Raw genomic sequence first — 26,044 nt, 5'->3', positions numbered from 1 at the left:
CGAGCAGAATCCAAACCGGAAAACAGAAAAGCTGTTCTGTCTTTTCTTCCCCGCCACTCCATTACTAATTTATTTTTTCCTAAAGTAAAACTCCTTCATTCTATCCAAACGACAATCGCTAACTTCCAGCATCTAACAATTATTTCATTAAGGGCAAAGAATACAGAAATGATTACAGTCTGTAGGGCTAAAAAATGGGACTGGTTGACATACTGGACAATTTTCCCTTGGGGTCCCACTTTTCTCAGAGAGAAATAATACTCTAAACCAGCTAGTGTGTTCCTCCTTAAAAAAGGACCAAAGCAATCTTTGTTTTCATTCCTTTCTAGTATACCTCCTCCTGAATCCCACCCAATGTGGTGGTTGCCAACACAGCTTCCTGCTCAGTCTTGATAGGAAGAAAGAAAGAAGAAAGAAAGAAGAAGAAAAAGAAAGAAAGAAAGAAAGAAAGAAAGAAAGAAAGAAAGAAAGAAAGAAAGAAAGAAAGAAAGAAAGAAAGAAAGAAAGAAAGAAAGAAAGAAAGAAAGAAAAGAGAACAAAATGTCTAATGCCATGCTACCTACTATTGATTATCAATATATCACGGAGAATATAAAAATATTGCTAAGATTCTTCAAAAGATAGTGTTTTCAAAATTCTACCCACACACAGTGCTTATATTTTTCCCCTCTAAATTCAGAATTAACACCCCACAAAATAAACCCAGGGTTTTGTGTCCAGAAGACTATCTCTATTTGAATGACTACAAAGAGAACAGGAAATCTGCCTGCATTCATGGGTCACTTGTGCCTTACATATACTTCTATGATTTACCACATTTAGCTGCATATGCATAGTTGAAGTTCAAACTTCAGTCTTTACAGGTTAATATTACAGAGAAAATGAGAACCTATAGACAAATGAGAGTTTCCGCAACATTCATTTGTAACATGTGTCACATATATCCTACATTAAAAACACATAAGTTCAATTGCCATTAAATCTATATTGCTTGAAAATTTAATCCAGTCCAACAAGCATTTCTTTAGTGTTGATATTGTGCTTGGTATAAGGAAATAAAAATGAATGATTCTTAGCTGATACACTCACAATCTAATGACATCACAATCTAGTGAGAAGATGCAACTGTGGGAAACACTATAAACAGAGATGGAAAGAAGATCCTATGGAAGTCACGGAAGGAGTACATGAGTACTGAGTACTGAGTAACTCTCAGTCAGTCAAAGCAGGATTCAAAAAGCAGACAACACTCCAAGGGAAACTTAAATGGTGAGGTTATGCTAAGGGGGCGGGGGGCGGTGGGGAGCACAGAAATGAAAGAAGTATGGAGTGATATAGAGTCGCTAGAGACAAGGGTACAAAATGGGAATCAACAGATAAATGGAATGATAAATGGCAAGTCAGATTAAGGTTTGTTTATTTAGTACACATCTCTTGAATACCAAGACTGTGCTTAACAATGGGGCATGAAGATGTTGCAGAGTTATAAGCTATTAAATTAACAAGTGCCTTGACCAAAAGATACATTAACATAAAGCCCAATGTCCAATCCCCGCACCAAACACAGAAATCAAAACTTTTCCATTGTCTACAGAATAACAGCCAGTCCTGTATTTCAGAGCCTTCCCTATCTGTCCTCAGCTTACCTGTTTTATACCCTATATCTCAGTCCCACAAGATTTTGGCCACATCCAAGAATGAGCATGATTATATGTCTTGGCATGCCAATGCTCAATATCAATCCTATGCCAGGTGCTCCGAGAGCCTATATAACCTCCAGGACCCAGTTCAAAACTGGCACCTTTATCTAATCTTTCATCTCCATGGTTTGAGTGTATTTTTCCCTTCTTTGAGCTCCCCAGTATTTTGTGAGCGTCTATTGCAGTTATTATATGATATAGTCCTGTGATGTTTACAAGAATTTTTCTTCTGTCCAAATGAAGGCTGTCAAGAGAAGATGTCCCCCCCACCACCACCAAATGTCGCCTTAAAAAGTTTTGCGTTTAGCAAATGTTCAATGAATATTTATTGAATTGTACCAAGGTAAAATATTTAGGTATTTTTGTGACTTTTTACAATTATCTTAAAAGCTTATGGAGGTAACAGAAGTATCAAAAAGCTGACAGAATGTTAACATTGGAGATAAAGCCACATTAGCATTGTTTCCTTCATATTAGACCTATTATCTAGTCACTACTCTAGTCACTACAGGCTAAGATAGCCTGTGCAACTGCTGTGGCAAGCCTTCCCAATTTCTTTTACCCAGAATCAGACTTACACAAAAAAAATTATATGAGGAAACATGTTGAATAAAATATTTGAAGCTACATTTACAATTATAGAATTTGACAAATTAATGTGGAATTTTAGTGAAAACATCAAAAATGCTGAGGTAATGTTTTTCTCTCTTTCTACCAGCTACTCCTCAGTGATGAGTAAAAATGATACACATTAAAACCAGGTGCAAAGGAGAAATATTACAACATTTTTAAGGTCTATAACTTGTAGTCTGTTGGTATCCTATCCTTTCACTTGTTATAATCCTTAGAGAATAAAGTAATATTTGCTACAATGTTAAATATAAGGGAAAGCAAGTTTGAAAAAAATGTAACAAGGATTTCACAGACTGAATATAGCACGGAGGTATTCTAGATATTCAAATTATTACCATTAACTTCAGGACATCTAATAATTGATAGTTCAACATGGTTCAACATAGTTCAACATTGTCAACCAAACAAAAGCTTGTTCAAACTTTATATAGGTTAAATCCACAGAGTTTTAATTTTTAATTTCTTTTACTTTTGTATCATGAACTAATTTAATAGAAAATACAAGTCATGGTTATTTTCCATGACATGCCAATAAATTAATCACAAATTATTGCAAATACATTACCATGATATTTTGCAATTATAATCGCTATATACTGTTTTCATCATACAGAGACAAATCACAGTTATGACTGAAATGTATTTCATACATTAGCATACAGGTAAAATCACATGGAATTTCTCTCACATGCCAAAAATGCAAACAATGCCTCAATAATTCTATGTGTGTTATATTTGAATTGAATGGTACAATGGTGTGATTTTTGGCATCTCCTTAATATTCAGATTATGGTAAAGAGGTTCATAGTTAGTCCCCGACATAGTCTTCTGTAATATTCCACTCATACAACAAGAGAAACTTCATGTGCAATTTTTTTAAAAAGATTTTATTTATTTATTTATTCATGAGACACAGAGAGAGAAAGGCAGAGACATAGGCAGAGGGAGAAGCAGGCTCCCTGCAGGGAGCCCGATATGGGACCCCATCCCAGGACTTCAGGATCATGCCCTGAGCCAAAGGCAGAAGCTCAACCAATGAGCCACTAAGGTGTCCCCTTCATGTGTGATTTAAGAAAATAACTGGAAATTTAGTTATATGTGCCAGAAAAGGTATTTTTGAAATAAAAATTTTGAAAACTCCATCTCAAGGTCCAGTTAAATATAAAGATGAATAATAAATGTAAATGTGAATAGCACTTTGTATGTAGGAAACTGATTACAATGCTGTTTTAAAATTTTGAAGTGTATGACCACAATACAGTGTTTCAAGGTGAATATTTAATGCCAAAAATAATCTTACCCAAACTGTATCTGTTTGAAAACCAAAAACATTTTTTAAGAAGTAATGGAAAACTTATTTATCCCAATTTTCCTAGAAATAAGTGAATCTTGGAAACAAACTGACAAATGCTATATTCGTAGGTTTCACTCTGACAATATATATAATACTTTTTTTCCTTTTAATACAATAAACTATTGTTTTTTTATTTATTTATGATAGTCACAGAGAGAGAGAGAGAGAGAGAGAGAGAGAGAGGCAGAGACACAGGCAAAGGGAGAAGCAGGCTCCATGCACCGGGAGCCCGATGTGGGATTCGATCCCGGGTCTCCAGGATCGCGCCCTGGGTCAAAGGCAGGTGCCAAACCGCTGCGCCACCCAGGGATCCCTACAATAAACTATTGTTAAGGATGATAATTAAGATATCTCAGTAGGGAGTATCACAGGGTGCCAACCAATTTGAATGGATGCTGGCTATCTAAAACCAACACAGTCATACTGGTTACAGCTGCACCTATCAGCCCTGTATGCTACTCATAAGGATACAGGCTTAGGAAGGGTAAATCACACATGCCAGAGTTTTCTCTATCCATAATCATTGTGTTAGTTCTACAACAGTCAGATGACTTGATATTTAAATTAATAACTAGCTCATAATTGTTTACTGTCATATTTTTATAGTACTGGATTTAGGTGAATCAAGAGTGGTATTCCTCACCCTCACATTTTAGATTCTTTTTTTCAAATATTTTATTTATTATTTGAGAGAGACAGAGAGAGAGAGAGAGAAACACAAGCACGGGAAGTGGCAGAGGGAAAAGCAGGTTCCCCACTGAGCAGGGAGCCAATGTGGGGCTTGATCCCAGGTCCCTGGGATCATGACCTGAGCCAAAGGCAGACGCTTAACCGACTGACCCACACAAGCACCCCTAGATTCTCTTTATATAGGCATTCTCAGTATTGTATTCAGTATGTGGCTATTGTAAGAAAGTTTCTCTCAACAAATAAATTAAAAGAAAGCTACATTAAATGAGTTTTCATTTTTTTCTTTCCTGAAGGACTTGTCAGAACCTGCAATACATGCAATGGGAAGAAAGAGAGAAAAATAAAAGTAAGCTGTGTTTTTTAGAGAAGGAATCATGTGCATGGGAAAAGCAAGATTTAAGTCATAGGTTTAATCTACCTTTAATCAATGTTTCAATGAAGACAATTAAACTTATGGGTTATGTTTAGTATATTCATAATACTACGCTTTTTTTCTATAGCAGTTTATTTCTTTGCTTTAAAGCATCACCAGGGATCCCTGGGTGGCGCAGCGGTTTGGCGCCTGCCTTTGGCCCAGGGCGCGATCCTGGAGACCCGGGATCAAATCCCACGTCGGGCTCCTGGTGCATGGAGCCTGTTTCTCCCTCTGCCTGTGTCTTGCCTCTCTCTCTCTCTGTCTCTCTCTCTGTGACTATCATAAATAAATAAAAAAAAATTAAAAAAGCATCACCATATCCATTTGTCCTATCAAAAGAAGCATCATTTTGATGATAGATTTGAGTGATTTTTTTTTTCTTTTTGATAGTTGTCAAGAGTATGTGGGTAAGGTTATCCATGAATTCTGTTTGTCAGGGTACAGCTTTGAAAAACCTGGATTAAAAGGTTCACCAACTTCAGGAGAGAGTGAGATGCCAAGAAATTTATTTCAAAAGGCTTGAAACAGATCTGCATTAGTTAATAGGATAAAGAACTTTCTAGTGCATGCCAGAAAGGACCCCATGATTCTTATCTCTTATCTTCAGCACCAAAATGAAAAAGAAACAAAGAGTCTGTTCAATACAAATAAAAACAAAGAACAATCATAATTAATTTTAAAACCTGATTTTAAAAACTAGACATTCCTGGCTTTATTTTTCTAAAAGGACTGTAGTCTGGACTACATATATCAGTTTTATCAAAAAGTCTTATAAACTAGCAGAGTCCCTTTTCACTGCCCCTAACAATTATAGTAGCTATTCAAATGCACCTAAAATAAGCTGCATAAGCTCTTTGGGGGAGGATCTTGGTTTTATGATAACTTCTACGTGTGAAGGCAAGTAGGGTTATCCTTTCCACTGGAAGCATATCACTTCTGTGAAGAATTTATGGTATTTTAATAAAGGCACTCCCTTTTATTTTTCATCACTTTCTCTATTTGTCTCCAAGTTGGCACTTCTCTCTTCTTTTCTCCTGAACTCTCAATTTCGCTCTTGCTGTCATTCTCTTTCATCCTCATTGTATATATATACATATATATGTATATACATATATACACACACACATATATATGAATGCACATATACATATACATACATACAAGCACAGTTATAAGACCCAAGAGCTGAAACAATATACTTACATAATTAGTGAAAATACTTCACTTTATTAAAATGATGATGATTATTACAAGTAGTTCTTTTTTCTCACTTCACATCTCAGGCTATATAATAGCTACAAATGACTCTCCATCACTGTTTAATGACAAACTATATTGTCTATATTTTGTTCCAAAGGGGGAAAATTATGATGTAAAAACTCTATCTCTGACAGATGTGCAAAACAGTACTTCTGATTTTTTCATTTGGTCTTTAAGAACTATTGGTAGTTGGCTACAAGTGGCTTGTACTTTTAAAGTCACAAGTAAGGGCAACCCTGGTGGTGCAGCGGTTTAGCACCGCCTGAAGCCCAGGGTGTGATCCTGGGAACCTGGGATCAAGTCCCACATCAGGCTCCTTGCATGGAGTCTGCTTCCCCCTCTGCGTGTGTCTCTGTCTCTCTCTCTCCGTGTGTCTCTCATGAATAAATTAATAAAATCTTAAAAAAAAAAAAAGTCACAAGTAAAACCAAACTCTATTTACATCATTTTAAGTGTGTTTTATGTATTCTACAAAACATAGGGATCCTCGCAAACTCCAAAGCAGCTCACCTTGTAATTCATCAAGGCTGTCTACAAAAGGGGATTACATTTTCCAGAACGCAAAACATGTGTCCATTAGATGACTGTGAAATGTGCTCCAAAGTAATCGGAGCATCAACGAGCCGCTGGAGAGCACGGAACCAGGGCATCTAACAGTCATGGAGCTCCCCAGTGAAAATCCGTTGGGCAAATGAGAAAGGACACAGTGTTGTAGCATGACTCCCAGGAGAAACAGGTAACAAAACCTGAAGGGAAACCAAATCAGTCCCCCAAAATACTGAGTGAAAGCCAAGAAGTCTGAGGAGAGCCAGGCACCAGGAAAAACACAGAACCTGCAGTGAGTCCAAGCAACCAAGAAAACTGTGATCTCAGAGACTCATTATCTACTAGCAGAAGACCCTTTGGAGGCAGAAATATAGATTATCTTTTCTGGCCTTAAAGGAGCTCAATATTTGTGTGTGGCCAAAGAATTTTATGGGAATTGACAAGTCACACTTTAACTGAAATAGAACTCTTTAAATACTAAAGCCCAACAAACTGACACTGGAAAGATGTGTAAATCTTTTTACCTTTAATAATCTTATTAGACATCTGAATTTCTAAGCCTTTAAATAATGCTCCTGTGTATTTTAGTTAATTTCTAAGTTAAAATTGGTATATAAAAACGTAAATTTATTTATTATAAGACAATACAGTTTTCCTTGATTTTTTAATATTCATTCCCTAAGCAAAACAGTCATTTACAAGTAAGGGAATTAATGCTGGCTGCCACTGGGCAGAGAGAAGAGATAGCATTTTCACCTGTCTGACTTTTAATAATAATAATAATAATAATAATAATAATAATAATAATAATGTAATTGTCCTTCTGACAATGATCTTTAAGCATTCTAGCTCCTATAGCTAATAAAGTAGCAAGAAAGAGCTAATAAGTAAAAAAATTTAGAACCTTAAAAATAGAGAACCAAAAGGAAATGATCTATTATATGTGTCTTAATTCTATTACTCACTACTATGTTACAATTGCCTATTCATAATCAATGATCTGTCTTACTGATACAAATAAATATAATTTTATAATAGTTTCCAAATAGATATCACGATAAATTAGTCGGCTTTTCTGGAAATATATATGTGTCTGTCCTTTGACTAATATGAACAGAAAACATGAGCATTAAAAGTGTAGTAATATTTCAAGCAGATATGATAGAAATTCAAAGTAGACTATCAGCAAAGAATCTGATATTATCCTACAGACAGCAGCTCCTCAAGATAACATTGGTCCATTTCCCCCTAAATATGAATTACTCTCACATTAAAATATGTAAAACCAATAAACTAATTTAAAATCCTATAAAAACCTTACAAAACTTCATTACATTAGACTATGATATAAACGAAATACAACAAAAATATCAAAAGTAAAACTCACTTTAGAAACTGCTAAAAAGTTAATGTTCCCCCCTTTATTTACTATCCTTATTTTTCTTCCTTAATAAATATAATTTTTAAATTAGGTATTGTGAGCTAAATAATATCAGACTGCTAATTAAATTCAGGAGTCTTCAAAGTATGAGTTAAGTTCATCCATCATGGGACTGGCCATTTGACAAAAAAATATTCAATACACAAAAGTGAAATTAAGACCACCACAAAAGAAGAGTAAAGAAAACAAAACAAAAAATACACTTTAAAAGCTCAAATTCTAGCTGGTTATAAATAAGGTCACAACAGAGAATACAATTAAATAGCTCGCGTCAGAGTAAGTATAATATACATTTGTAAAACAATTTTTAATTTTTATGAATATACATGCATTCACCTGAGGATATCTAATACCTTTTGAAAACACTTCTTGGGACTTATTTTTTGAGCCCTCACATAACATGACAGCTTGTATTTAATCAACAGAAAATGTTATATTTACAAATTCTACAGTTTAAAAAAAAGCATCGAAGTTTATCAGATTCTATCAATGAGCAGGATAATAAGAACTTAACAGTTGCACCAAATTAAATCATTCTTTAGTGTTTTCATTTAATAAAAAGGCACAATAAACAGGCTGTTCAAAACCAGAACTTCCCTACAATTTCTCCACTCATCCTCATTCTGACCACACAACGTCTCTTTTCAATTCAAACCATGCATTCTAGAGCTCCCTTTGTCACCCCTCAAAAACTTTAGTGGAATGAAGGGCATTAAAAGTAAGTAAACAACCAATAAATGTAACTATGTTACTGAGTCATGTGGGGAGGAGGGCAACACACAGAGAAAATGACTAAGTTGTTAAGGTTAGTAAAGCAGACTTTGTTCCATAAACTTTCCAAGAACACTGGTACAATGCTTCATTTTTAATTCATTCAATCCCACTTAAAATTTACCTGACGACAGCAATTTGACTAGGTTATTTTTTGCTCTCAAAAATGCCATTTTTATGAACCCATCAAGGAAAATATAAATATGTTCATCTTGGTATTCTGACTTAACGTTTTGAAGATGAAACTCATGTGAATTATGAAAGAAAGCTCTGTAACCACTTCCAGGGGGAAGAGGGGATGAAAGCCTGAAGAGACTTCATAACATAGGATCATGTCACATTTACATGTAAGAAATAAAGTCAGACACTTTAGGTCCTTCCATGATCACACTGCAGTGATCAGGACTTTGTAAAAGCTTGAATCCTCTCTAATAATATGGTCAACATTCACTGGGTACATACAACGTCAAAGGACGGTTCTGAGTTTTCACCTCTTTTAATCCTCAGAACAACCCTATGAGGTCTGTACTAGCCTTTCTCCACTTTACAAGTGAAGAAACTGAGTCAGACAAACACAAACAGCTTACTCAAGGGAACCTATCTTGCACACTACTGAGCCAGGCAGGTTAAGTTAGGCAATCTTATTCAAGAATCCATACTCATTGGGAGATGTCTCTACATTGCACTATGGAGTGGTCTCATGGATAATGGGTGTTTTTTTTGTTTTGTTTTGTTTTGTTTTGTTTTGTTTTTCAGATTTACTGAGGTATAATTTGTACAAAAAAAAAAAAAAAAAACAACACCCTGCACATAGTAATGTATATGATTTCACGAGTTTGGGTATATGCATACATCCAGGTAACCATCTCCATGATCAAGGTAATAAACATATCCATCACCTCCAAAAAAAAAAAAAAAAAAAAAGAATCCATACTCATGACCCCCATGACTCCTAGACTATGTAGGCCTGGAAAACTCTACCATGTTCATCTTCAATTTTCACCCCTCCTAAAAAGAATTCTAATACACAGGCCAGAATTAAGTCACCTTCTGTTTTCCCATAACACTCTGTACTTACTTTTTTACTTAAAGTTTCCTTTATTTATTGCAACTGCTTCCTTAATGTCTGTCTCCCACAGACTATAAACTTGATGAGGGCAAGAGCCATATGTGTCTTGTTCAATATTAAATTTCTAGAAGGTAGCACATCTAGTATATGCAGGGTATTCAGTAAATATTTCATGAAGGAGTGCACAAATATTTTAAAATTGCTTTTAAAAATCTGTTCTCTCTAGTGCAATTCAAAAATTTCCATTAGTAACTGCAAATATTGACAATTCACTACCAACAATAATAGCTAGTATGTATTCAGTGTTTACTGTAATAGGTCAGTTCTAAGTAATTTATTTATATTCAATTACTCAATAGCCACAGTTTCTTTCTTTTTTTTTCATAAGAAGAAAATGAAATTCAGAGAGGTTAAGAAACTAGGCCCATTATCACACATCTAGTGAAATATACACTCAGGATCTAAACACGGGCATCTGACTCTAGAGTCTGTTACACACTACCTTGAAATAGGGGCAAGTCTCAAACTGCTAAATTTTCAGTTTAAACAGAATCAAAAATGTTGGTAACAAAAAAGATCTTCATTCTATAAACTTTTTAAAAATATCCTAACATATCTTTATTAAAGCGCAGTGACAAAAATTAAAACAAAAAATAGCCTGTATTTGCCTCTATTTTTTTTTAAATTTACAAAATATCTTAGAGTGTTTACAAATATTCTGATTTTAAAAATGTGAGAAAAGTGAAATATGAGGAAGAGTTGAATTTGTTTTGACTTCTAATATTTTTCATAAAAAGTAACGTAGTTTTAAGTATGAATTCCAATCTAACAAAATATACATTGCTTTTACAGTGCTACACTATTACACACAGATATAGTAATCAATATTTTTAGATTATTACCTGACAAAAAATGGTATTTATGGCCATCTGCAGAGTTGACTTTATGGATAAATTGCAATGGTTTCTTGGATTAAGGAAGCTCTATTTTCTCAACTAGTACCAAATAGCTGTGTGAAGGACAAATCATTATGGCTCAGAGAACTTTCTGATCAAATTAGATCTCTTAAAAATATGAGCCAATTTAAAAACATCTTCATGAATTTAATACACCAAAATTTGAACTTGATAGGTATCCACTTCTGACAAATCTAATTATAATCTTAAGTGATTTTAAAAAGGACAATGCTCTAATAATTAAAATCTATATCTAATCTTAATCTAATCATGAGGACACCATCAGAAAAAAACAAGATTATGAGACACTGTGTGAGACAAATGGCCAGGACTCTTAAAATTGTTGATGTCAATGTCAAGACAAAAAGACGAGAGGGTACTATTTACAATTAAAGGAGACCTGGAGAGATATGACAAGTGAATGCAATACCTTATGCTTGACTTGTTCCTTTATTTAAAGAGGAAAAAAAAAAAAAGGCTACAAAAGCATTACCGGGACCATGAGGAAGTGTGGATATGAACCATATCAAATAATACCACTGCATTAATGTTACTTTCTTGGATGTGCAACATTATTGTGGTTATGTTGGAGAATATCCTAGTTCTTAGAAGTGTTAGCCTGCAATGTGCTTGCAAATGAATCAGAAAAGAAAAAAAAAAAAAAGAAAAGAAAATGTAAAAGCCTAAAATTAATAAATAAAAAAATTTGGTGAACAGTATAAAGTTTAAGAATGCTCATTGTAGTAGTCTTTCTACTTTTCTACAGATACGAATATTTTTTTATAAAAAAAAAAGAAAAACCTTAAGAAAAGCTCTATATTTGAATAATTGTGACATTTTTTAGATAGTTCGGGAGTTTTCAGTTGCAACAAATGTAAATTCAAAAATCTTCTGGGCTTGTGAGTTCGCTTTGCCCTTGTTAACTGTAAGTGCCTAAATGTTGTCATAAAGAGCAGTTCTAAAATAATCATGCCTAACCGAAATCATCAGTTTTGGTGATGCTTTAGTTAGCAAAAGGTAAATAGTTAATGATTATTCTTATGTTAATAATGTGATAAATTGTAAAAATGTTTTATTCTACACTTTTTCCTGCATTACCATTCCTCTCATTCTTTTATTCATACTGATGTGTACTTTTATCTTGAAGAACAAATTATTTACATAGTAAGTATTCACTAAAAAATTTTAAACGAACAAATCAAGATGGAATGTTCTGTGCTTACATCACTCTAAATGTAGATGTGTGTAGATGTTTTAGTAAATCATATTGAAAGTATATAAAATCATCTCCTAATTTAACTCATTTAGTTGATCTGAGATGACTTTTAAAGTTAGGTCAACCCAGAGGGCCCAATGAGATGCAGTACTGCTCAAGATCTGCAAAAACATCACATTTATCAAAGTGGACAATTAATACTAGACAGCCTTAACATGTGTCAAATGAAGATAACCCCTACCATGTTGTACTATACCAAATTCTAGGGTCTCAATGTGATGCTTTTCAGGTACTCAAGCAGATCCAAAAGTGTTTCCTGAGGAAAATTCTTGCTTTGTCTCTATGAACTCCTAAACCTAGAGTCAATTTAAGGACAGAAGTGGGAGTGCCCTCAATCTAGGCAAGAATACAACTCAGTCAAGAACTGATTGTTCCTCATCTCTTAGCAACAGCCTGGATGTAACAACTGTTATTTAAAGGAGATAGTTTAAGGGACATGTTAGCCTTTTCTTAGATCTCTGCCAATATCCTTTCACCAGGAAATCTACATACCTGGCAAACATTAGTTTAGCTACTTATAGAAATGCCTTTCTTCACTAAGTTAGTTATCATTCAATATTCTTTCTCTTATCTGGTCTCTACTAAAAATGGCAATGTAAAGAATGCCTTATGAATCTTCTACAATTTTTTCTATTGAAGACAATTTAAGGATTCATAAAACAAATTACCCTCTCACATCAGGGTTCCCCAAAACAACTGTGACTACTGATAAAATGGTAGGTGGGTTTTTGTTTGTTTGTTTGTTTGTTTGTTTGTTCATCATTGTTTTGTGTGGTTTGGTGGTGGTTGCTGTTGTTTGTTTTTGTTTTGGTCAGAAAATGATAATCATTAACCTTATATTGACTGTCAGGTTACAAAGAGTATTCTTAGCCAAGGTTTTAGAAAGGATTATCTTCCCTTAATTTATCTACCTATTTATGTGCACAGATACATTAACATATATATGACATACATAATATTTTATGATACTTGTATGAATCTTTATATAGAGAATATATGTATACATATATATAATACATAAAACCTAAGGGTTTCTATGACATAAATATTTTCCTTTAAACATTTTTAATCCTTTTAGGAAGTACTTGAAGTCCTAATAAATCCTGTACAAACCACTGGCTTCAACATTATTTACTAAGTATTTGATATTTATATATCAGTTTATAGTCCAATGTTATTTGCCCTATTATGTAACATATTCTTAGAATTCTTTCTATATTATTAAAATTTGCTTGAGGTCAGTTTCCTATACAAGTAGTAAAATGACCTAAAAGATGGGAATTATTATATTCCCATTTCACAGATAAAGAAATTAAGACACAGTAAGTTTATGTAACTTGCAAAACTCAAATAACTAATAAGTAGTGGAGTTGTAGAATATACTTAAACAGCCTGACTCCAAAGCCCACCCCCATAACTATAGTGATATGGCCTCTGCCTAGTAATGTATCAAGAAATCAAAGCGAGCACCAGAAGCCTCAGCCATATCTATCTATATGTTTTGGAAAAACACTCAAAGGATGAAGATCTAAGACAGAGATTCACTATAGGTTCAATTCAAATCTACAAATAGTGTATAACAGCATACACTATTTTAATAGTAAAAATTAAAAATCCAGTAGAGTAAAACCACAAGGTTCATCACCATTGCCAAATGCCTTATTGTCCCCACAAATCTGCAGTCTTTTTACAGACACATTATTTTACCATACCTGATATTGTTTTCTACTCAATATTACCAATAACCTTGCCTGCTACCCTATAAAAGCAGTATGTTATGATTACAAGTTAGATCAAGGTTTAATATCATATTAATCATTCACATCATCATTTACCAATTTATCACAAGGTTTTTAATGTGAACAGTGAGGTGTTTAAAAATCACTATTGTAAAGAGATGTCCTACCCATTATGAGAGCAAAAATTAATCAGATAAACTTTCTGAGCAAAGATACTACCTGTCCATAAAATTATCATTTCCATAGGAAATCCACTGTAAAGGATTTAAGAAAGAGATATTTGAGAAATTTTACATAGTCACACTTCTCAAAGAAAATTCCACCTATAATGTGCCCTGGAAATTTGTATCTCACAAAACCAGTTTCGAAAAACCTTTACCAAGAAATCTTTTAAATAACTGTCCATGTGTCTGGATATTCACCATCTAGCACATCACCTTGTGCCATGTAGGAATGTATCACAGTCATTGTATGTTATTTATTTATAGTGTCTGAATTTTTATAATGCTTATTCAGCAACTAAAATAATGCCTGACATAGTAGGTATTTGAAAGATATTTGTTGAATAAATGGAGACATTTCTGCCACTTAAATAATACATTATAAAGTTCTGGAAGCACTTTATCATCTAGATCAAAACTACAATTTGATGGCTAAGAGTGAGTTCTTTGGAGGTAGACTATTGGGATTTGAATCCAAGCTCTTCTACTTGTTACCTGGGAAGTTAGGCAACTCTCTTTCTTTCATTTTCTTCATTTGTGAAATAGAGATAACAAATGAGATTTTTGTGAGGCTAAGGCTGGCACAGAATAAGTACATATTGAATGTCAGCGCTATCTTTATATCTATCTCTATTAGTATATCTCTATATGTATAGAGAAAGAGCTTGGATCACATCTTGTGGGTCAATTTTAGAAACTGTGTGTAGTATCAGCTGAGATGAAAAAGGGGAAGGTATTCCTTACCCAACCACAAACTTCTTTAAACCCAGTGGAGAAATGACAGATATACATGGTGGCATTTCAGAAAGTAAATATAATTGTCCTTTTCAACATATAATCTCTAAAATAACCTAGACAATCATTAAGCAAACATCTTACTTTCTATTATAAGTCCAAGAAATTTGTAGAAATTCATTGGGTAAATGATATGCAGATCTGTGGAAGTCACTGTTACTACCAAGGCATTTTAAAAAGTGATAAAACTTCACCTTCTTATAAAAGAAACCTAAAAAGGGAGGACAGTTAATAAAGACTTAACTCTTTCTGATTCATTGCTACCCTACTGAGCTGTAACTACTAGAATCCAGATAGATAGAAGTTTTAATTTTCCTCTCCCCATGGAAAGGAATAAAACAATGCCATCCAACAGAAATCTAACGTGAGCCACAGATAAGAGTCACACATGTAATTTGAAATTTTCCAGTTGCCACATTAAAAAAGCAAAAAGAAACAGGTGAAGATAACTTTAACATATTTTATTTAAGCCAATATAGCAAAATACTGTCATTTCAACACATAATCAATATTTTTCAACATGTAATCAATACTAAAAAAATCTTAGTAAGATATTTTATATTCTTTCTTTCAACGGTCTTCAAAATCCAGTGTGTTTTTTATACTTACAGCAAATCTCAATTGAAACTAGTCACATTTTAAGTGCCTAAGTGTCATGTGGCTATTGGTTACCATATTGGAAAGCACAAATATAGAGAGAGGGGAGCAAAATTCCTTTATATTTTTTTCTGAATTACACACTTCTTCCTCAAAAACTAAAAAGCAATGATCGTTGGCATTTCATACAATTTAGACAAATTAATACTAACACATTCTAATAGCTCAATTTTCCTAATATTTAAAGATGCAAAATATATTTCAGATAAAGAAAATAAAATAGATCAAGTTACTGAGTCAAAGTGTATTTTTGGCTTACTATGTGCTAAGTAACAGTCCATAGTAGCTCTTATCAACAACTCCATAAATTTAAAAGCTTCTAGTATAAAATACTTGGTGCTACATATATATATATATATATATATATATATATATATATATATATATATATACATACTGAGGACTTCTCTCATACCTTTAAGGTAAATGAAATGGGTCAAATAATTAGATTTTGCCTATAATTTACTATCTATAGCATGGTTTTCCTTTACTGAACGAGTGATGAAACAGCACTGGTCTGATTTAATACTATAAATTCAGAACAAATGGGAAAGCATTAAATTCAGAAGTGCTTCTGGACCATTAACTTCCGTGCTGATTTGACATGCACCATAGTATTCAGGCAACAGACTCAGGAATATAACCTATTCCTAAAGCAAACAGTATTTTATCTCATAACCATCTGGGGTTCTCGTCCTAAGGGCTACTTGTGTAGTGTTGTCTGGTATATTTTAATATCCTGATGTGTGGAACTAAGACCTACTTTATTAGCGAAACCCATTTTGCTCAAAAAAGAAGACTGACATAGAAGAGATTATAGAGGGAACAAAATTTTGGCTGAGGCTCTTGTTTTCATTATTTAGCTGAAGAAAATCATTGGTTATATATGCTTTCAAAAACCTATGGTTTTTCTAAGGTACCAATAAAAGTGATACCATTCATAACGTGGACAGTGGTCTCTTTCATATATTGCCTATAGTCGCAAACTTAAGTGCCAAGCAGATGGTTGAAATCTGTTTTGTATAAAACGTGTGCTTTTTTTCCCCCAACTGTGTTCTTTGTATTCATATTCAGCCTAGGTTTTAGCCATCAAAACACTGGCACTATGTCGATCATTAGCAGCATTTTAGACAACTGGCAACTAAGGTATTCACTGTTCTCCACAAAATGTTCAGCTAATATTTCCCAGATGTATAATTAAGGCAAAAGATCATCTTCTTAAATTGGTATCAGCACTTTGGATGGCTTCTGGCTTTCAACAGATTATATCAGTGGAAAACAATTTTATATCAAAAATAAAGGTTCTGTTTCTTTGATGTTTTTGTTTGTTATATAGCTTTCCATAAAAAGAAACCTATACATTTCCCCAAGCTTCAACCACAGTCTAAGAAATAGGTAGCTAAATGCAAAGATCCTCATGTTACTTTTATTATGAAAATCAATGGTGCACTATATTAGATAACTTTCTTCAAGTTATTTAAAATTTTCAAGATATTTGTATAAATAATGTTTTACAAAGCAATAAATAGTGTGGGACTCTTTTTATCTTAGTTAAAAAACTGAATATTTTTTGTTGTCCAATAATTTTTTATATAAAATGATTCATTTTTATGAATGTACAAATAAATGAGTTTTAATTTGCATAGTTTAAAGTATAGGAATGTGTTAAATCAGGAAATTCATTATTTTAATACTTAATATACTGACATTTGCAAAAACAACTTTTAGTTTATCATATTTCTTATATATTTAAGGGGAAGAGATGTATTTTTGGGATATTTCGTTATTAGCAGTAAGCAGAGGAAACTATGCTATATTGCTACTATTTAGGTACAAGTTACCTGGGATCAATAATCACAAGTTTGTTTAAAATAATTATAGTTGTATTTACTACAAAGTTTTAAAAATAAGTCAATAAATTTCTTACAGCATTTTTTCATATGCTAATATGTATGTTGTTATCAAACAAAAATATGCATTTTTTTTCAAAGTCGGAATTCAGTGGCTTGCATTCAGAGATATCCAAATATTTTTATACATTTTCATAAGTTTAAAATGACTCACTAGAATTAAGGGATAAATAATTTTATACTCATTTTAAAGCCCATTTTATAGATGCATGGCTGAAACCCAAAGAATTTAAATGACTTATACAACACAAAGTTTTAATTCTTGATTTAGAAGCTGTAGGAACATACGCCAACTTTGTATATCACTAAATGCTGTATTATAAAATATATTAGCAGTAAGTTGCTCAATTGGATGATTTCCAGATTTTCTTTCTTAACAGTAGAATATTTGCACATTTCCCTTTGGTCCTAGTTCTAAATGTAGTTCTGGTTCAGGAAGGTACTTTACTGTTTGTTTTGCTTTGTTTTGTTTACAATCTTTATATCTGTACCAGGAGAAAACGAGAATAACATCCATTCTTTACTCTGAAATTAAAGTGGCAGGAATAGGATTTTAAAAAATTCTATATCACCATTATTAAGCAAATAATTGATTTTAACAAATAGCCAATTCCTATGTTATCCTAAATATATAAATCTTTATTTAAAACTTACAACTAATTTGTACAAGGACAAGGACTTTGTCATATCATAGCCATATTTTCAAAGTACATATAATACAAAAAGTCCTTGGATACGGAGTTAAAGATTATGTTGCTGATGGTGTAACTACACTTTTTTTTTTTCCAAACACACAATCTGCCGAATGTAACATATTAACAATATGTGAAGCTTGCCCTTTCAGATAATATAGCTTTTTTTAAGTACATTTTTTCATTGTTTGTTCCTCCACTTCTTGCTTCCTAGAGTTTAACATTTCTTTTCTTGAAATTGCCAGCCCCCAACCAATGCATATAAGATTGGTTGACATGATACTAATATTGCCTAATTTATTTTGGGAACTTACTTTGGACTAGCTGTTTGTAATCTTAGTTAATTTTGCCACTTTCCTACCCAGAGTTTTATTATTCATTTAAAGATATACTGTCCATAAGCCCCTATGCTCTACTTTCTAGCTTCCCCCCCTTTTTATCCTATGCTTATAAATACTTTCAGCTCTTTGACCTAAAAAAGCCACTCTCATGCTTTTTATATTCGTTCCCTCTTCAATAATCCATATATAATTTATTTTTCATGATATTTGTAATAGTTGAGGATGGTGATCTGATGCACCTGAGAGTTTCAACCACATAAAATAGGAATCTTACTTTTGAAACATTCAGCTTCAGAAGAGTTCATAACAAATTTGAGAACTTAATCTTAAATAAGAATTATAGATAATACTCAAATTTTAAAACTCCTAAAATATATTATGGTTACTTGTTCCTGCATAATACCACTCAACTTACAGGTAAACTGTGAAGTGATTCCACTTGTCAAGGCTGGTTATATGAGCACCTCTGGCTCCAAACAATTGCATAAATGCAAGGATTCTGACCACTAGAGTAAGGAGCTAGGGATCTTTCAAATGGAATTCAAGGTAATGAAATTTTAAAGATGAGAGATTTTAGAAATTATCCAGCCCACCTTTACATTTCACAGATACATACACTAAGACACAAAACTTCTCCTCAGTCTATAGAGGAGACTGAGACAACTCGAACTTGAGATGTTACACCCAGCTAATTATACTTTCCATGTTTTAGTTTAAAAAAGTCAGTGAAGATACTGACAAATATAAATGTTTACCACCAAAGGAGGATATTGTTCTTTGTGTTAGGAGAAATATTCAAAACTCACAAAATTTTTTTTCATTTGTTATGTATACCTTAGGCCTCTTAACATCAACCTCCTCATTTCTATCCAAAATCTCAAATATCCCCAAATTTTATTAAAGCATATCTTGAACTACCAATCTTCTTGAATTCAAATTTTCCCTTCAATATGCACAACAATACTACCTTCAGATTTTTAAGGCTGGGATACTATTACATATATTCTTCAGAGAAATGTTGGTGACTCCTAATTATTTTTTAGTTTACTTATAAAAGTCAATATATTCTTCTCCTTCACTTTGATTCTTTAAATTGCTATCAGGATCTTTTGGATATGCTTTTGTTTCCCTAAAATAATGCTTTTAAATCACTGAATATTCCTAAACTGTATAGGTTGAATTAGATCCATTTTATTTTTCCAGTAATATTAAATTTTTAGAAACAGTTATACCACCATATTTATATCCCATCATCCTTAGGGCTCTAAAAACAATATTTTTTCCTCTATTTCCCAGATTCTAGCTATGTCTAGGGCTGGAGGGAAAAGAAGTTCTAGCTTCAGAAATAGCATTCATTGTTACCTTTGTTTTTCTACTCCTAGGTCTTATTTGATTATGGTACTTGGAATATTACATAAAAGTTTTCTTCACATCCTGCTGATATTATGGGAGAGATGACAATCTGAGCCTGATATTGTATGTTCAGTTATCACTTATTCAAGGTCAAAGTTGAATTAATAAGTGAATCAGAAATTGAATAGTTTGATCACCAGCTCATTTCTTTCTCTACTATCTTAACAAATCTTCAACATAGATCTCTTGTAGTACAGGTGAAAAAGAAGGAAAGAAATAGCAACCGTTAATTTTATGTGACATATTCCTGCAAAGTCTTTTCAAACATATGATGAAACTCAACAGCAAATAAGGGGTGGGGGGTGTGAAACAAAGAGACACCAGGAAAAGAGTAAAAATAAGTCTTTGGACTTTGTAAATTATTGCCCAACAAACTCTGGCCCAGGTAAATAACCAAAAGAAATAATTGTAGGCAAACAAGTAAGACCTTAACTCCAGAATGAGAATAAAAATGTTTTAGAACTTTGCCAAGCAGCCTATAGGAACTGTGAGTGAAATAATATAGCATAAATAAAGCATTACTTTTTTTTTCATTTTGTCTTCTTATGTGAACGCTATTTCTTTTCAATGTTTGTGCTTATTTTTCATTACAATGTTCTTTTCTTAGATAAACACAAAATTGTGTAAAATGACAACTCAACGGATCGTATGTAAAAGTTCTATAGCTAGCTCCCAAACTACCTCCTGGGTATCTTGATCCTAATTAATATAAAAACAAAACCAAAATTAGTAATAAAGGAAATCATTTACTACATTTTAAAATAAACTTTGATTAATACCAACAAAACACTATTTGGGCCTGTGTCTTCTTTTACTACTAGGTTAAAACATACATATATCCACAAGCAGAGCAAGTTAACTCTTTCCCTTCCTTTCTCAGCAGTGTCCCTGAAGCCCTTAAGGAGTGAACACTCATTTATAAAATTGCTTCTCTGTGTCCCAACTGATCTCTCTTAAACTGCCAGTATAAAAACCTTATAGGGTCGTGAGCATGCCTTTTTCCCCCCTCACAGTGAATTTCATCTCTTCATGTCACATCTATTCTCAGTGCATCTGATTCTTAGGTTTCCATGTGACAGAAATGACTAGAATGGGTAGGGAAGGCACCTATGCATAGGACACAGTAAAACTCCATGCATCTACACTATGAGAAATATTACAAACGAAGCTACTAATATATTTTTAAGAAAGATCATATTTTCTGTTTCTCAACATTTTCTTTTCTAAAAAACACATTCTTTCAAAGATGTGAAGAGCAGAAATAGAACGCTGTTACATATGAAAGTTTCAATGGATTCGCTGCCAGCAGCCTTCCTTTATAGTGTTCCTCTTACCTACAGTATGTGTTGGCACTGGCAGGTAGCCCTAATTCGTTAGTAGCCAAATTATTTTTGTCCCTGAAGTACGAGAAAGCTCCATAGCGCATGAATGAGACATGGTTTACTAGTTTACACACATTTTTATAACTCCAAGAAACCAAAACTCATTCACAAATGCTTTCGTTTCAGCAAAGAGAAGGGCTACAGAATACCAGAGGTACCTACTTTGAATTCCTGTTCCCCATTCTCCATGAGAAAATGAAGAGAAAAAAAAAAAATCTTTTTAGCTTTACCAAAAAAAAAAAAAAAAAAAAACTTTGGTCCCCAACGCAAGAAAAACAAACAGCTTTCTATTCACCACACTCCACACTTCAACAAAGTCAAAATATTTCAGTATAAGACATTAAGAAAAAATGTCATTTAGTAATAAACCTAAATGTCTCCAGACAAAAATTTATCATGACGGCATAGCAGCCTTAGATAACATGGTTCACAACAACTAGCATCTTTGATCCCCAGCTAGATATATACTGCTACACCATCTTCACTAAGTTACAGAGAAAAAATAGGAAGAAAAAATAACCAACACTTAGAAATAAACATATAACGCAAGTGATGATTCAGGCATAGCAAAAAAAAGGAAAGAAAAACAAAACTCTGAAATTTTAAGGCAAGACAAAAGTAAATGTATTAACACTGAAGAGCCAAGTGACTGAAATGTTACTTAGATAAAAGAAAGATTTAAAACACAATGAGACGAGTTCAGGTTTGAATTGATCTAAGGTTCAACACTGACTTCAAATGCCTATGAACATCTACAAGCTTTTGTTTTTAATTTTCCTTCTGTCATGTTTTATGGGTAAAAGTCCTTAAACTACCTTGTAATAGATTAATTACTTTCAAGCTGAGTGACAAAAGGGCATAATGACCGGAAAATGATACAAAAGAAACAGAAAAAGCATGTTAACAAGTTTATCAACAAACCTGGGTAATTCTCATGAAGTACAGATTAAGGTTCAGTGGTTCCAAACTGGCAGCATTCAAGTTGGGTTCATATTTGGGTTTTTTGTTTTGTTTGTTTTTTTAAACCACCTGTCCTAAAACGACATTGTTTATGCTAATTATCTTTGTTTATGCCACAATTCTGTTTGTTTACCACATTCTTTTAAAATACCATATCCCTATAAACAGTTCTCACCAGAATTCTTCTAAATCTTGTTTCGGTCTGGTCCTTCTCGGCAGCCCACTGAGCAGAATGCAGCTCTACAATGAAGGCGCAAGAGCTGGGAACAACTTTGAGTCTCTGACTCCTCAGGCTGGCAAAGGCAGGGAGTACTGCTGAGGCTTTACTCTCAGGCTCCAAGGGAAAAGGATACTGAATGTGTAGAAATGCAACACCCCCCTATTGGACAAGCAGAACCATACGCCACAGGATCTCCAGAGGAGATGTATGAACTCTCAACTAGTAAGTGAAGAGAAGAATAGATAATCCTAAAGGGAAGGGAACACAGTTTTCAAACTGCAGGAGAAAACACAGAAATCAGAAAGAATAAAAGGTCTTCTCCTGAACCATTATCAGTTCCTGGTTAAAATAAAGGAATAGGAAGCATTCTCTTAAAGTGTCCCAAATAAACATTGTCCACTTAAGCAAAATACTAACAGTCCTTAATTGTTTCTCCTCTAGCAATATCATTTAATCATGTGCATCCATACAGCATTCAAGCTTTATATTTAATATAAATGATGACGCTATCAATCAATGAAAAGGAAAGGACAGAATGAATGACGCAAGGAAAAATTTGCTATGTTTTAGTTCATTTCTTGTTCAACAGAATTTTTCCATTAAAAGGACGATGTTTCATGCTTTGGTTAAATCTTTGAACATCTTTTTATCTGACTGCTATCATCTGAGTCAGACACCTGACATTAAGCTGTATGTGAGTTAGTATAAGAGAGAGATCCAGATTGGTTTATTTCCCATGCTGTTAGTTAACTTCATTGAACTTATAAATGAATACCAAATTATGAAGGAAACAAAAATCCATCCATTATACTTTTAAAAATAATTGATGAAAAAACTGGGAGATGTTTAATCTATATAATACACATCTGCATTATACATATACTCATTAGGTGTTTGGAGAATTGATAGTGGAAAGAACAGACAATAAAGATCAGACTTTTATCCATGAATGTAATTTTGCTTTTTAAGTGCATTATGAACATAATCCATTTGAAATAGCTTCCAATTCTATGGAGGAGTAATGTGCTAAACATTAAAGTTAGTCTTATTATTTGCCTCTCAGGTATGATGCACACACAGATTTTAGTTAAGAGCTCCCTAAGAACAGGTAAATACGTTATCATGTTATCATATGCTTATATTTGAGAAACACAAGATAAGAAAACACATCAGCATGTGAAGTAATCATAATATTCACACATTTTTATATCTGTCAACCTGCTAAATACTGAACAGTACATAGTGCCACCTGACATTTAACCCTTAATTGTTCTTGCTAATCAGTCAGGTCCCTGCTAAGTCTTTAGGACAGTAGGAAAGTGTGATAGAAGTATAGTGAGTTCAGTACTTCAGGCGAACTGTATTCTAAACTAATATCTTAGCTAAATGAATTTGCGAAGTATTGAGATAGTAATTAAAATCTATAATCAGTTGTAGGCATCTTTCCTCTACAAAGTAGTAGTAAATAAAAATAAATAAAATGAGCAGAGGCAAATATTAGAACATTCTAAAAATGCAATATCAAACAGAGGTTTACAGTTATGATAAGGTGACAGATGTGAACAGATAACTTTCCTTTGATTCACACCTGGAGGTTACCTGCTAACTTGAATATACTTATCACTCATAAAGTTTCTAACTAAGCTAAATAAATCTGTACGGGTAATAAATATTTTACTACTATGGACAAACTTTAGGTTATTCAAGTACCGCTAATGTCAGAGATATTCTTGCAGCCCGCTAATAGTAATTTTTCACGGTAATTTTACAAATTAGCTTTTCACAGCACCTGATTCATATTTCTCTCTTCAAAAAAAAACTTAAATTTTTCCTAATGTCAAAAAAACTATTTTTTAGTCAATATGACCACAAATAAATTTGATGGTAATAGAAAGTAAATAAGTTAGATTTTTATTGCAGAAGGTTTTACCCCCATACTGTTTCTTTCAACATGCAGAAAATAGACAGACTGCTGTCTGCACCCGTTTTGAGAGAAGCAGAGGTGATACTATAAGCTTAATTTGCTTCATCCCACTACCTTCAATCTTAACTTTCCTATTCTAGACATTTTCAGACTGTCTTCTTAAGCAATCATCTTAAACTTGCTTTTTAATTAAACCTCTAACATAAAACAATTAGAAAGTCTAACAAGTAGCATAGTCATAAAACTACCACACTATCACCAAATATGATAAATATAAATATAAAGGAAATAAATTGAACACAATATTATTGATAGTATCAAAAATTGCTTTTTTAATTAATCAGAAACAAACTAATATTGATATTTCAGGCAAATATTTAAATGTATTCATTCTAGGAATATGAAAAAAAATGATGGTATTCTGAAAGGAAAAACCTTATGTCTGAATTTTTTTATTATCTATTACACTGTCTTAAAAATTTTAGGAGAGTTCAAAGTGTTCTTTCTCATGATGCTTTTACTAACATTTATACCAGGTTGCCAGTTATGTTTCCCCTAAATAGTATGATGTAAAGACTTTGCTTACAAATAATGTTTTAGAGAATACTTTGCCTATTCAGCTCCCACCTGAGAATTGTGTTTTTCATTAATCATAATCAGTTATGACAGGGATGCTTAAAAATAAAAATAAAACATTTCTACTTCTTTACTTTTTAGAATCACTGTTCAATTTGCTCTACCTCCTGAACATTTTTTAACAGACAATGAAACTGTTACTACTTCTCAATTATTTAACAAGTGCTTATTAGCTTGACAGTATTGACCATGTTCATTTCTAGGGCCGATAATACAGACATAACAAATTTAAATCCAAATTTTGATCATGATATTTAAGTTTTGAATATTCCTTAAAGTTTAAAATAGTCTACAGGTTGGAAAGAATAAAAGAGGATGAACAGGACTCCACCAATGAAGTTAGAAAAAAAGATGACATAAAACTTCCAAAATACGAGAACCCCAACCCACTTATTTACATCCTTTAGAACAAACTTCTTTATTTCATAAAGAAACGTAGATGTCTTTTCAGATTTATGACTAAGTTTGAGTGAACAACTTATCTATAGCAGGTGAGCAAACAGAATAAAAATTAACACTCAGTGTAAATGACCTACTTATTCATGAAAGTTGCAATAGTTGAAAAGACAAAAAAAGCTGACTATATGTGATAATGCAGTTATAGCATACATACCTCTTTTGGAGAATATAAATATTCAATATTTAGTCTGCAACATATACTCTATGTGGGTGACTATAGATACAGTCACTCGTGCAAATTCAGTGTAAACAAATAGTAATGAATTACTGAGATTTTTTTGTCTGTATTACCAATTACAACCACAGGGGAAATTATTAAGAAATTTTATATAGCATGACATTTAAAAAATTATTTTAGCTACCAATATTTCCAAATATGCTATCTATACTAATAACTCTATTGATTATCACTTGCTTATTTAATTAGCCAGCAAGAAAAGCATGCCTTTGGGGTGACAAAAAAGAAAAAAAAAAGAAATTCTCACCAAAAGGAAACAAAAAATGTTAAGAGATTTGAACATCAGAATAGTAAAGGGAAAAGTTTAGTTTAAAAGAGATAATTGAAAAAATACAAATAAAGTTCA

The 26,044-nt window shown here is 32.9% G+C and overlaps 1 protein-coding gene across 23 annotated transcripts in view; it reads right to left on the bottom strand.

Moving 5' to 3' along the window:
- Positions 1–26,044, bottom strand: part of SOX5 (SRY-box transcription factor 5) — a 994,522-nt gene that overhangs the window by 372,330 nt on the left and 596,148 nt on the right. Inside the window, exon 1 of one of the 23 annotated variants that reach the window (XM_077870743.1) lies at positions 22,397–22,543. The exons of 20 other annotated variants lie outside the window; for them this stretch is intronic. The gene's annotated coding sequence lies outside the window, so the exon portion shown is untranslated. Of the gene's footprint in view, positions 1–6,562; positions 6,715–22,182; positions 22,284–22,396; positions 22,544–26,044 lie in introns of those variants that run through there. 2 more of the 23 variants (XM_077870748.1, XM_077870742.1) reach the window with 2 other exon arrangements.

The sequence above is a fragment of the Canis aureus genome, chromosome 25 (assembly GCF_053574225.1).
Source record: "Canis aureus isolate CA01 chromosome 25, VMU_Caureus_v.1.0, whole genome shotgun sequence".
Taxonomy (NCBI): Eukaryota; Metazoa; Chordata; class Mammalia; order Carnivora; family Canidae; genus Canis; species Canis aureus.
The sequence above is the reverse complement of the archived record's forward strand: the minus strand, read 5'-3'. Positions and strand labels throughout refer to the sequence as shown.